We start from the raw sequence: 13,339 nt of genomic DNA on the forward strand, positions 1-13,339 counted from the left end.
CTTAAAATACACTGAACTATGAACAGAACAGCAATAACAAAAAGATAAACTAGGATCATCTGTGGTGCATAGCTAATCCCACATGGGTTGTTAGAGAACTGTTTCCTATTGCCCAATTTCTGTTTTGCAGGGACAAGTACACCCCTGCCCCCTCCCCATTTTTAGTGTAATTTTGATAGATGAAGTCTGATGGAAAATACAGCTCCTGGGTTGCCATAAATACTCTGTTACACTATCGACAAATTCTACTGTATCTGTTTTTCTGAAGATGATTCAGAACTTGAGCACTTGGTTTTTTTAAAGTAGCATGAACATGGGAATATCGAGATTTATTTTCTACGCACAAATTTAGCCACTAAATTTTTATAGAAAGAAAATAAGTATTGAAAGCCTACAGGGATATATTCTTTTCTCAATTAGATTTGAGCATGTTATGCTGGACTGAAAGTGCTATCAGGTACTGCATTAACTTGGTTTTTAATCTGATTATTGGAATACTAAATATTCAAGGATTTTTCTTGGATTCTTGCACTTGTCTATAAAAATATAACTATTTAAAAGACTAAATTATTCTTAGCAACACCTGGCAAGATAAAAATAGGTGGTGGTGTTAAAGTGCAAACCTCCACAACTGTTAACCCAAGATACATGGAATCAGAAAAGCTGCTGATGGCTGCAATTTTTAATCTCCTCTTTCTTATTAATGTCATGATTCCTACCTTTATTCAAGAATTTGAACTCACGTTTTAATAGGAAAATAGTCAGGCAATAAAATGGGAAAGCATTAACATTTCAGTCACTGTCCCTTTATTTGCTGTCTCCTACTTCAAATATAATTTGCAGAACAATCAAATTCACCATCCCCATCTGTTTGCACCAAAGAGGGTTTTTCTGAGCTAGAGACAATACAAATATTTATTACTCAATAGATAGCTCAGGCACTAGTCGATACAGGACTCCATTCACAAGTCTGATCTTGGAATTTTGCTGCAAGATGTTCTGCCTCTGCCACAGAAACTCTAGATGCTAAATTGAACTAAATGGACTGATTTATTCCCATTACAAAATTGTACTTAATAACACCAAGCAGGTAGATGTCTGAACTCCATCCGTGTTCTAACACGCAGCACTTTCATCTCCCCATTACTGTCATTCAGTAAGATGTAAGGACCAAGATCTCCAGGTAACCTGGTCAGACCCCTAGCCCATGTCAACAGCACCTGAGCTGATGTATTTATTGAACAAGCTGCCTGAAAGGGCTGTATGAGCCTCCTACACTGTAACTGTTCAGTAGGCTGGCTCACGACAACCTCCTAGGTGCTGGACTCTGTGGATGTGTATCACAACATACTTGTCCACATTTCTAGTTCTGGGCAGCTGTAGTGGGACCCCTACGTGCCTCAAGCCGGGGCTCTGCGGGCTTGCTCTCATTTCAACTAGGGCAGTATCACACCTTTGTTGTAGAGCATACACAGTGATCTGCAAAGGAAGAAAATGCTACACGTACCCTAACTACTTACCTTTTGTTTTAAAAATAAAATTTGGTGAGAAATAGAACAAAAAAATGTACAGGGTTTGTACTTTCTCATGAAACTCAGTGTCTACAGCTGGGCAATACAGTTTGTACACCGCTCACGTGGAGACGGAAACTTCAGCCACTGAATTGAGAGCTTATTAAAAAAACACACATGGAAAGATTCCCTACAAAGCATTATGTGGAAGTTACACGAATCCTGCATTGCACACAGAGTCTCTTGAGAAGCAAGTTACATCAAATGATAACTTGACTTTATTCGAGTGGGATTCTGCCAGCCCACAAAGAAACCATAATCCAGCCTTCTCCCTTAATTTCTAGTACTTAGAGGTCTATAAGAAACCAAATGATGTGAACAGTGTCTTTGAAAAGACACTTTCTTCAATCCAGTCTCTGCCAGTATACTTAATTTTCAGCCATTCTGGAAGTGCCTTAAGCTTTGTCTGCAAATTCACTTGGCCTGACATTAGGCAATGTATTATAGACTAGATGGATTTAGGAAACTGCACTGATTGTATTAATTCAATTAAAGGGAAGGGAAGAAGGAAATAAAAGGAAATTATTTTTCCCCTACTTCCTCAAATATATGAATAAATAGAGATAATTTATTTGCAGGAGTTGCCCAGGTGTCTGTCTATGTACTTAACACGGTAAAACACAGCTTTGTGAAAGCAGCCCAGCAGTGGCTAGGGATCCTACCACTGAGTGCAGCAGGCCTCAGTTCACTGTCTAAATTACATGCTGGTCTACTAGTATTTTCCTGAGAGTTAGAAGTACAACAGACATTAAAAAAATTATAGAGTAAGGGCCTCAAAAGATACTACTGAAAATGAAAATTGGCATAAATTCATTCCTGTGGTGTGAACCTGACCAGATTCTCCTGATGGCAGAGCACAGATGCTCTGGAAACATTTGCTGTGTCCTATGGCAAGCTCTAAGAGGTTCAGCTTTTGCCCTACCACATCCCCGAGCATCAGGCAGTGCAATAGCTACAGCCTGCTTCTTGTGTGTGGAAAAGGCAAGGAGATGGGACTTTTCCCCTTGAAGAGGCTCAGCTAGTGTCAGGTAAGGAAAGTATTTATCCCCAAAATCCTGTTCTTGTAGCAAGGTCTGTTTTCCACACTCCTCAGCACCTGCATAATCAATACACCCCAGTTCAGACCTACAAATTTATCTCCCTTTTTATACATCCTGCACTGTTTGTAAGAGCTCACACTGAACAGCTACAACCAATTCTGTCGGCTCAAGAGGTCCGTACACAAGTTACAGCAGAGGGGTAATGGACATGGGTCAGCGACCTGTAACTCCCTTCCAGGGGGAGCTGCAACAACCTGTGCAACCGGCACTATGGGCATCTCCCGCGCTAGGGAAGTTTATTGTCACGGTACCTCCAGTTAGTCCAAAATATCTATCTGTCTTCTTAAAGGAAGAATTCTAAGGAAGAATTCAGACTTTTTCAGAGCAGACATACTAAACATGGTGGGTTTTTTTTTAGTAGAGGCTAAGTGGTCTGGCCCGGCGACGGCTGCAGCGCTGTGTTTTCTCAAGGATGCAGCATGTGAAAAGGCATTTCTGTAAGCCAGGTGTAGCCATTCTTTCACTGATGGAGAAGCAGCAGCATATGGCAAACAACAGCTTGGCTGACTTAACATGTGTCACGCAGACACAGAGGAAAGGCCTGTTTTCTGCCTTTGAGTACTTTGCCCAAACGACTGGATGCTATTACCTTAAAATACTAGATCTGAAATCAAAAGCCGCGCTTTTCAACTGCATTAAGGCAAAACATTAGGTTTCCTTCATCTGACTTCTAAAATGCATTATATATTCCTACACTCAGCCTTTCAGACAAGTAAAATAAGTAAACCATACTATGTCTTTGTGTATTAACCCCTCTCACTGTTTACACAATTCCTTTGAGACTGGACCTTCTGTAGGACCATTGTCGTGTACATCTATTCCTTACTGCACTGCATTTAATAATCTGAGCATTCATATAGAAGTGACTTTAACGCTAAAGAATAGCTTTAAGGCTGAAGTAAGCAATGGCATCTTTCTGTCAAGTTTTTTAAGGATGAGATGAATGAAAAGTTATTAAAAAAAAGCCTCAGGTGGTCATGGTCCCATGAAACTACACTAATTGCACAAACACAAATGGGTGTCAGCAGCATGAAGACGCCACAATAGAGTCCCTGGAAACTCTTAAGTAAATATGCCACCTAGTGTTTAATTGGGACAATTTCATTCATAAATCACAACTCCAAAGCTGTTCCCTGCAAGTCTAGGTGGAACAGAGTCTGGCAGAGATATCTGGAGCCTTGTCCACCTTCACCCCTGCCACCCCATAAAAAACCCCACACTACATCTTTCTCACTGAAGAAGCATCTTTTTCCTCAGGGACTGTTTAGTTCCTGATGAACTCTGCCAAAACGCCAGGCTACATTTCCAGCCCAGCTTTCTCATTTGAGGAGCTAAATCTCAGGACTGCCGTGAGCAAGCCAGGTGGCACCGAGAACTGATTGAGGGGTCATCACCCTCTCTATCAAGATTCCAAAGTTGTCTGACAGACTTTGGAAAAGCTCACTAATACCACCAGCCACAGGGCACCTGGTTCAGCACAAAGGCATAAAAGAAAGAAGCAGGGCTTTCCACATCTCCCTGTTCAAAAGCTTGGCACAATCATTTTGAGAAGCAGAAGCCAGTACCAGTTGCCAAGAGAGGACGAGTGACCACAGCAAGAGGTATTGTCTAGATGGATGGATGCACCAGCAGAATATCAGGGAAAGAGGCTGTCAAAATGCAACAACTATTTCTCTTGTCAAGCAGTGGAAACATAATTCCACTGGAAGCTATGGCAATGTCCTCCTTCCTCACCTCTAGCCCCTGCCTAACAGTAATGCACTCGGCTTAAATGCAAGCAATTCTCTTGCTCTCAGCAGAAGAGATACTCCAGGTATGTAAGTGGCTTGGCCCCTTTTCAAAATATGAAAATTGTCTTTACATTTTCTAATTGAGATTCTCTTGCTGTTTCTGTCACGGACACTCATTATGCCTCTGGGGATTAAATTCCTATACCGAGTTATATCACAGCACAAACCATCCCGAGTTTTCAGTTATGTCTTGTTTGCACTTTTTCCAGATCAATAAAAAATCTCAAATGAAACTCCTGTCCCTGCAGTACTTCATCAGCTGCCTTCCCCCAGCTTATCAAGCTGCTGCCTATCTTTATTCTTTACTTGAAATTCCTCTACCTATTTTTGGTCTGTGTGACCGTGTTCATGCGCCAACCAATTTGAATTAATGTCAAGAGTATGATTTCATGAGACATTGTACTACTTTGCTAAAAATCCAATTATTCTGCATCTGCTGCATTCTTTTCATTCAGTACTTTTGTAAATTTATCAAAAAGGCAATCAAGTCTAACTGGCAGTATTCATTCTGTATAACCCATGCTGACGGCCGTGCGCAGTCCCACTGTTCTCCGGGGCTGCGAATGCATTACAAGAAAGGGCCCTTTGTTACAACTTGTACTTTTCACACCACAGCGTCCTCTTTTTCCAAATATTAGTGGTTATAAAAAGCACTGGATCCTGACCTTTGTAGTCAAGCCTCAGCTGAGAACGCTGTCAATAGCGTGTGCTTCGCCGTGGCCATTACCAGCTGTCATCCTGCCTGGGTTCCTGCTGCCCTCTCCTGCCCGGCAGCTCCAGGGAGCTCAGCTAGCCCTGCAGCTGAGACTGTGGCCGACTGGTACATGCTGATGCAGCCCAGAGGTGACTGGGGAGGAGATCCCAGCACTTGGATTCCCGCTGGGTGAGGGTGCAGGATGCTGAGCTGGGTCTCTGTGGCAAGGGCCCAGATCAAATAGAGGATATTTGCTTGGGCTCTGCACCTGGCTTGGACAACTGAGTGCCCACACATCTCAGGGGTGAGGCCTTCTGCACCTTCCCTGTATGGAGAAAGTGGATGAGACGTTTCTGCTCAGAAAGGGTAATATCTAGAGCATGATGGGACAAGTGCCAGTCGGCGTGTAGGGCCAGAGAGAGCCAGCCAAGTCATTCCTTGGCAGAAGGTTTGCAGAGCATGCAGGATACAGAAGAGGAAGAGTTTTGCATATCTTGGCTAGCACTGAGCATTTCATGGAAGCCCAGGACATTAGGATCATGGCTGCAGTTAATTTCTCACCACTGAAGTGGTGATTCAGAATTGAATCACATAATCACAGAATGGTTTGGGCTGGAAGGGACCTTAAAGATCATCCAGTTCTAAATCCCTGCCTTGGGCATAGACACCCTCCACTGGACCATGTTGCCCAAAGCCCCATCCAACCTGGCCCTGAACACTGCCAGGAAGGGGGCAGACACAGCTTCTCCGGGCAACCTGTGCCAGGGCCTCACCACCCTCATGGGGAAAAAATTGTTCCTAATATCTCATCTAAATCTACCCTCTTTTAGTTTAAACCCATTACTCCTTGTCCTATCACTAGAGTCCCTTCCCATCTTTCCTGCAGGTCCCCTTTAAGTACAGGAAAGCTGCTGTAATGTCTCACTAGAGACTACTCTTCTCTAGACTGGAATGTACTGCCCTCCCAAAGGAAGGAATAAAATCACTGCACCTTAGTGGCAAGACTTCTTCATCTACACAACACAAGTCAGAGTCTAAATAATGTATTTTCAGGCATAGAAAACCAAAGATAAATAGGCACTTAAGGAGGTTTCTCTCCTATCTGCCTCAGGTATCAGTGCTACCTGTGCCATTTCTCCCAGATGTCTCCTAATGTGTTTTTATGCCTTATGACAAGGGAGATTTTGTCACCCCCTCAAGCACTCCATCTCAGCGTTTCACTGTTCTCTAGCTAACCTGCCATATTCATCACTGTGTTTCAGGCCTATCATATGAAGATGATGCGTGTCCAGCATGAGCACTAGACGACAGGTTATTTTTGTGCTTCTAATTAGTCAAGTAAGCATATGACCTAAACAAGCACATCACTAAATCCAGTTATTTTCTAAACAAAACACAAAGGATAAATATTAGTCACTATTTTATCACTTCCCTTTTGACATTTCCAAGTCCTCCACCAAGAGAAATCAGTCCCTCTATTCTTAAGAAGTTGAACACTTGTCTTCCCAGATTGAAACATGGCAATTTAGAGGAGCTTGTAAAAGTTTGCTGCCTATTGCTACACAGAGTGTCAAGATTCACGTGAAATAATCAAGTATAGATTTTTATTTAAAAAATGGCTTTTCATTTTCCAGTGACTAGAGGAGTGAAATGTTTATGCTGAGGGCTTCATCCCAATCCCTATGGAAGTTTGTTTATACTAATTTAATACCATCAAACTATGTAAAGAATAGAAAAGCCAAGAGAAAAAACCCCCTCAATTAAGGCATTTATTTTTAATATCTCTAACTAAGCATGGGTTTTATGCAGTAAACATTTAGTTATATTAGAATTATTAATATGCTCATCACAGGAGAATCCCCAAGAGGAAAAGATTAATTTATGTATTCAACAGAGCCTAGCTGCAGATACAGTACTATACTTGAAGAACCAAGTGGCATTTGCTTTAGGACTACTATAACCACTTCTGGTGTACCTAATTAATCACTTTTAGTACTAATCTGACATTCTCATTTCAGAAAATTTCAATCTATCGTTGTGGTATTCAGGTATGAAGTTTTCATAGTGCTTGCATTTGGCTACCTTTCTAAAAGACTGAATTGGGAAAGACTTGATGGTAACAAAACTTCATATTCACCTCTGATCTACAGGCTTAGCTGTGACCTGAACCCAAAGACCCAGTGAAATCTTTGGGAGTCAACCCACTAATTTCAGTAGCATTTGTATCTGATTGTATCTGTCACATCATAGAACCATAGAATGGCATGGGTTGGAAGGGACCCCAAGGATCATAGAGCTCCAACCCCCCTGCCACAGGCAGGGCCACCAACCTCCAGGCCTGGATCTACAATCATGTCACTAGTGTAAATCAGTGCTGTCTCCAACTTACAAGCTCTCTTCGGGCATAATCGTATCACTTATTCTGCTTAAGGCAAAAGTCATGAATCCCAAGCTGATGGTAATAATGTAACATAAAGCAGGAACCTGCAGAGATGTTAACAGCTCAGGGAAGCAATGCAAGCAAATACTTGGCGATGGAACCCCTCTTTCTCTTGATTCCCTCAATCTCCATTACTGTTAAAATGAGCCTGAATTATTCCTCTCAAAAATCCTTGCCTAATCAGGCAAAACATTAGGCATGAGCTAGGAATGCCACAGTCAGCTACAAAGCAGCATCCCTTTTCCTCTGCATAAACATAGACAGCCAGAGGGAAGGAATTGAAAAAGATACTTTCCATGATTTCAGTTCGGTAGCATTCTTATTTCTATTTCTTATGTATTGCCTATTTCATATTTATGACGCTTTAAACAAAAAATAAGTTGTAAAGAGACACAGCTGGATAATACAAAAGAATGCCAACACTGAAAGGCAAAAGAAAATGATCAGCCAGCTATATTTTCAGAAAGAAGGTACCTGCCACTCACAATATAAAACTGCTTACTAAAATACATATATTTGTAGATCTACTGTATACATATAAACTCCTCCTCACTGTGGTATAATACCAAAGAGTGTTCTGGATTACATCAGTACGAACTGCTAACAGTTATTTAAAGAAGACAGTCGGGAATGCAGATAATTACTCATGTCAGGATGTGTTACAATTAAGTACGTACACGTGGTAACCTGTGTGTAGAATACTACTCTTGCAGGACAAGCCTGAGTAACTGATGAGAGGAATTAATTGCTCCCAAAGTAATTTTGATGTGTAAGTTTGTTGCTTCTAGCAGCAAAGATGCTGCACACCTTTTAACACTGTGTATTAGTGAGATCTGCAGATGAAGGCCACCTTCATGTACAGGCTTTATGTTTCTGCTTCTCACTGTGGTGTCTGAGCCTCTGAAATCTGAAAATCAGCTGGTGGGGGGAGGAGTCCCTTGTGAACTCTGTGGGTATGCATACAGACGTGAAAGCACAACCCCTAATAAAAGAAAGTGGTGGCTTGTTGATGTCCCTGTAGAACAAATTCTCATCTGTTCTGACTGTGCATGTTGCAGAAAACAGGGAGCTGAAGGCAATGTATAAGGCAGGGGATGAAATTACCAGTGCAATTCCAGCCCAGAGTCTGTGGGAACAGATGTCTGTGCTCACTATGCTCTTCACCTGATGATCCGCAGCTAGGACAGCACAGTACCCTGCAGCCCTCGTGTGGAAGGACATGCTCAACATCTGGACAGACATCCCAGTGGAGAGTTAAACACTAGCTAGCAACCTGTAATAGGATCATTAGAGGGTTGGAGGAGCTGCAGAATACGGAGAATAATGAATAAATGAAAGACCTAAAGGATTTCTTTATCGTTGGCTAACAGCAGCACCTGTAGAAAATTCAATGGAGAGACAAAAATGGAGTGGTAGGATGAGGCTGAAAGGCCTTCAGAACGGGATGTGGTGTGAATAACAATGCAGAAGCATGAATAGTTATAAAAATTGAAACAAACCAGAGGTTCTCATAAAATTGGCTGTCTCCCATACAGTTTTGATGTAAGGAAAACTTCAGTGTCCCTAAAAAATTTAGTTCCATAACCAGATTACATCTCCAATTAAGGGATGTTAGAAAACAGTCTTTCCTGGAAGCCCTGCATTTTCTTCTGTGGGAAACTGTGTGTGAGCGGCATGACGAATGAGGACAGTAATACCAACTAGTACTTCTAGCAAAGTTATTTTTCCTTTTCTGTCACCTTTGCCTTAATAGGAATAGCTTTCTTATCTGTCTATTATTTGCGTGGGATTTTCTGCTAGAGGAAATCTACAACCTTCCAGACCGCGTAATATGCTTATCGCTTCAGCTCTTTAGTTCTAGCTGTGGTATTAACTGTGGGCTCTGTCATTTGCACTTAAATGCCTGGTAATGAGTTCCAGCCAAACAGATAGAGAGGTTACCATGTCAAGCAGCAATACACTGTTTTCTGCACTGTCCTGCTGAGAGGTGAAGCCTCCCCATACGGCTCGCTTTGAGTTTAGCTCAAAATGCCACACTCTTCACTACAGATCATCATCGTTAAATGCCTCTTGCTGCTCCTGGCCTGTATTACCAGAGCCAAACAAGCTCTCCAGCCCAGGCTCCAAACAAACTCATATTTCATGTACAACTTGGTATGTTTGAACTGACCGAGCCAGATCCTACTTGGAGAGAAGTTGACGGGAGCTTTGCCAGGATCTGAGTAAGTGGAGACCTGGCACGGACTAAACCTTCCTTCATCTTCACCCCATTTACCAACACTTTGTCCTCTGTCCGAAAGGCTCAGATCAGGCTTTCTGCAAATCCTTTAAGCTCAACCACTGCCAAAGTTTCTCTTCAACTCTAGCCCACCACTCTTATCATGTCCCCTGTGCTCACATGAATACTCAAGAAACTGTAAGGCAACCCAAACCGAGGAGCTGCTCCTGTGTAAGGACAGCATAGCAAAAAAGTGATGTGTGGGGCACAGACTTTGCCTGACCCAAGGCACTGTGAAACAGTCCAGCTCCTACCCAAGGCACGGGGTGGATGTGGCAGTGCACAGGGCAGGTCAGAGGACTGAGAATGAATGTGCAAGAGCAAGGAACCAGGATGGCTGCTCATCAGCAACGGTAAGAGCTTTTACCTCCTTAAAACATTCACAAAACTCCAGCTTGCATTTACTGCCAACATTTCAATTCTTTGAATATATTTTCCCAAATCACACTTGCTGATACAGGATTAGAAAGGATTTTTTTTTCTCCTAGCCTAGAACACACGGACTACTGACGCATTAAAGGCAGCACTTGCAGGATAACATGATGTGTGATAGTGATAAACGTTTCAGAACTACATATTTTACTGACAGACTACTGCAATTTTCTCTCTCCTACATGTGAAGTTTAATTGCTTCCAGCAAGTTTTCTCTCTCCTACATTCACCAGCAATATGAATTACTGATCATTAATCACAGCACGTACCAGTACCAGGTACTTATCTGCCCTACATCTTCTAGTATATGCTCATTTGCCCCAAGTACAGCACCCCATAAGCAAACACAAAGCAGGTGACCACAACTTGTGCAAGCTTAAATCACAACCTTAAACAGACAACATACAATCTTCAAGTTTTCTTTACACAAAAGCCTAATTCTCTGCTGAAAATCCTTTCTGAAGTAGGATCCCATTAAAATGACAACTGCCTGCACTGTTAAGAAAGTATTTGCAGTGTGCTCTTCTCCCACAACACTTCATTCCTCAAAATCACTGCGGCTCCTTTCAAATTAAAGGCCTGTTAAGCTGTATGGACTAAAGCTTGGAAGCTGCATCTACAAACCTAACACCTCTTTAAAGCTAGACAGAAGTAACTTTAGGATAAAAAGCATGAAGCTCTTTAAAGCACAAATGTTTTCTAAGGCCTGCTATGAAAAATGTTGGATAAAAAAGCATGAACAACAAAACAGCTTAATCCATCCAGTGTATCACACCCCTTTTTCTGGAATGGGCATGACTCCACTAATTACAACCTTGAAGAAATTATCGTTATGGAAACAGACAGGTACCCCAGGCAGTACCAAGCCGTTTCATCCAAATGCTAGCTCTTCCCGCCAGCCCGTGCCTTGGTGGCCCCCTTCCATCGACCTACCCCACGGGAAGCAGCGGCGCTGGAGTGACTGAGACATTGAATAATCTCCCCTGTCAACGTGGGAGGTGACAGAATGATCAGACTCCCCAGATGGTGTTAACAAACCTGCTAAGGAGACGAATGCCTTCAGCTGCACTTTCACACTTCGGAATTGGTTTCAGTATAAAACAAAATCTCACTCGTAAAAAGCTTAATCTGTAAGGGGAGTACTGATGCTTAACCTCAGAGCACTGAATTCTGAATTCTCATGTTCCTCCTGAGAAATAATGGAAGTTTCTGTCCTGGATGTATGGCTTACCCCCCCCCCACCCCCCCCCGAACCATAATTTCTGAGACATTCAAAATACACCAGATAGTACTTTCAAATAAACCAGATCAATTAGAAAAGAAAAAAAAATATATTTTACCTGTTTAATTGTTCAGAGAAAACATACACCTTACACAAAACCTGATGATTTTTCACACACAGCAAAGAATTTAAGTTGCAGAAGAATGTCATGCTTGAATATTCATTCACTCATTTCTAGCAGCCTGAAATTTATTGGAGTAATTGAAGTGGGTGAAGGTTTCGATTTGTGGGCAAACCATGGCCTTCGTCTAAAAGGCTGTACAACACGTGACAGCCTCAAGCAAAACATCTGATACAACTACCACTTCCCCTTATTATTTTTACATTTTAGAGGACTTCTAAAATTTATATAAAACCAAACAAATAATTCCATTTATCCTCCCTTGTCCCTATGTGCTATGACTGACAAATGCTCGGTGTTTCACTGGTTTACTCCAAAGCCCAGCTCACGCTCTATCTGAGGTTACTGTGAGAAGAAATGGGCATGATGGCCCCCAAGCCTTTGCCCGCTGTCCAAACTTCTCATCAGCTTCTCCCAGGAATATATGAAGCAAAAGCAACCATGGTAGGCCTCACCATACAGACTGTAAATTTCTTTCAGTTGCTAATGTCATCTTTTTTTCACATAGATTTGCATGAGATGGTGGAAAACTACTGGTAACAGAAAGAAAAGCCCACTGGGAGTCCTAATCATCAACAGCAACTCCAGTACTACTGCAGGTCTTCAGCCCGTGAGCACATCACCTTGTCTATACAGCCCTGCTCCTCTTGTAGCTGTGATTGCTCCTACTCCTCCTGGCAAGAAAAATATGTTAGAAACAGCTGCTATTCCTCCTTCTGCTGCTTCCCCTCTGTGGGAGGAAGGCAGAGAGGTTTGCCAACAATGTAATGGTTTAGCTGAAGCCAGCTAATTTTACACAACACAGCCACACAGCCCAGTCTTGAGGGCTACTATGGCCTGCATGTAGGGGAATACAGATGAGCACCAATCCTTGTAGGGTAAGCACCCATGGTACTGCCTTTTGTGTCATGAACCACCTCAGAGGTAAATAATACTCTAAACCTTTTAATTTCAATCACCTGCAATATAAAAGAAGACCTAATCCAATCACTAATGAGGTCCAGAGATGTATTTTCAGGATCGACAGCAAGTTATACTAAGTCCAAATGTTTTCAAGCACAACTATCTGGAGCTAAGGGTGCAGCTCTCGACTCTTAAGCCCATATCATCACTTTCTGAGCTGTCACCAGAAGAAAGTCTTGCCCTCTCCTTTGTGCTCCATTTCCATCCAAATGAGGTGGATCAGGCAGCAGATCTGGCTGAAAAAGTCACCCTTGTTCTTCTGGCTGAGTTAGTTTTAATCTGGAGCTGTTTTCTAGTGTCACCTACTGTGTAACTGCATAAAACCGTATGTCATCAAAAAGGTGGTGGTGTAGGACAGAGGGCAGGGGCCCCTTCAGCAAGTTTCCCTTCGGTTGGTCCGAAAGAGTTTTTATAGTACTTACTCAAAACTTCCCAGCCTGAAAAACATCTAAGCCCAAGCACAACAGAAAACACACTGTTAGGAAATGTGGCACTAGAACTCCTCAACTGTAAGTCAGTAAAACTGAACACAATTTTGAAACTGTGTTTTACCTTCTACAAAAAATATTCAGATTTCCTAGAGAATGTAGTATGATTTTCAACTGCCACAATTGCTTTTATTACACTACCGTCCTGTAACAGTATTTACAGTCATCCCAATGATGGTC

The 13,339-nt window shown here is 42.2% G+C and overlaps 1 protein-coding gene across 1 annotated transcript in view; it reads right to left on the minus strand.

Annotated features, from left to right (window-relative positions):
* Window positions 1-13,339, minus strand: part of CHN2 (chimerin 2) — a gene marked incomplete at both ends in the record, with an annotated part of 163,785 nt that overhangs the window by 51,268 nt on the left and 99,178 nt on the right.

This window comes from Gallinula chloropus (assembly GCF_964237585.1).
Source record: "Gallinula chloropus genome assembly, chromosome: 2".
Classification (NCBI taxonomy): domain Eukaryota; kingdom Metazoa; phylum Chordata; class Aves; order Gruiformes; family Rallidae; genus Gallinula; species Gallinula chloropus.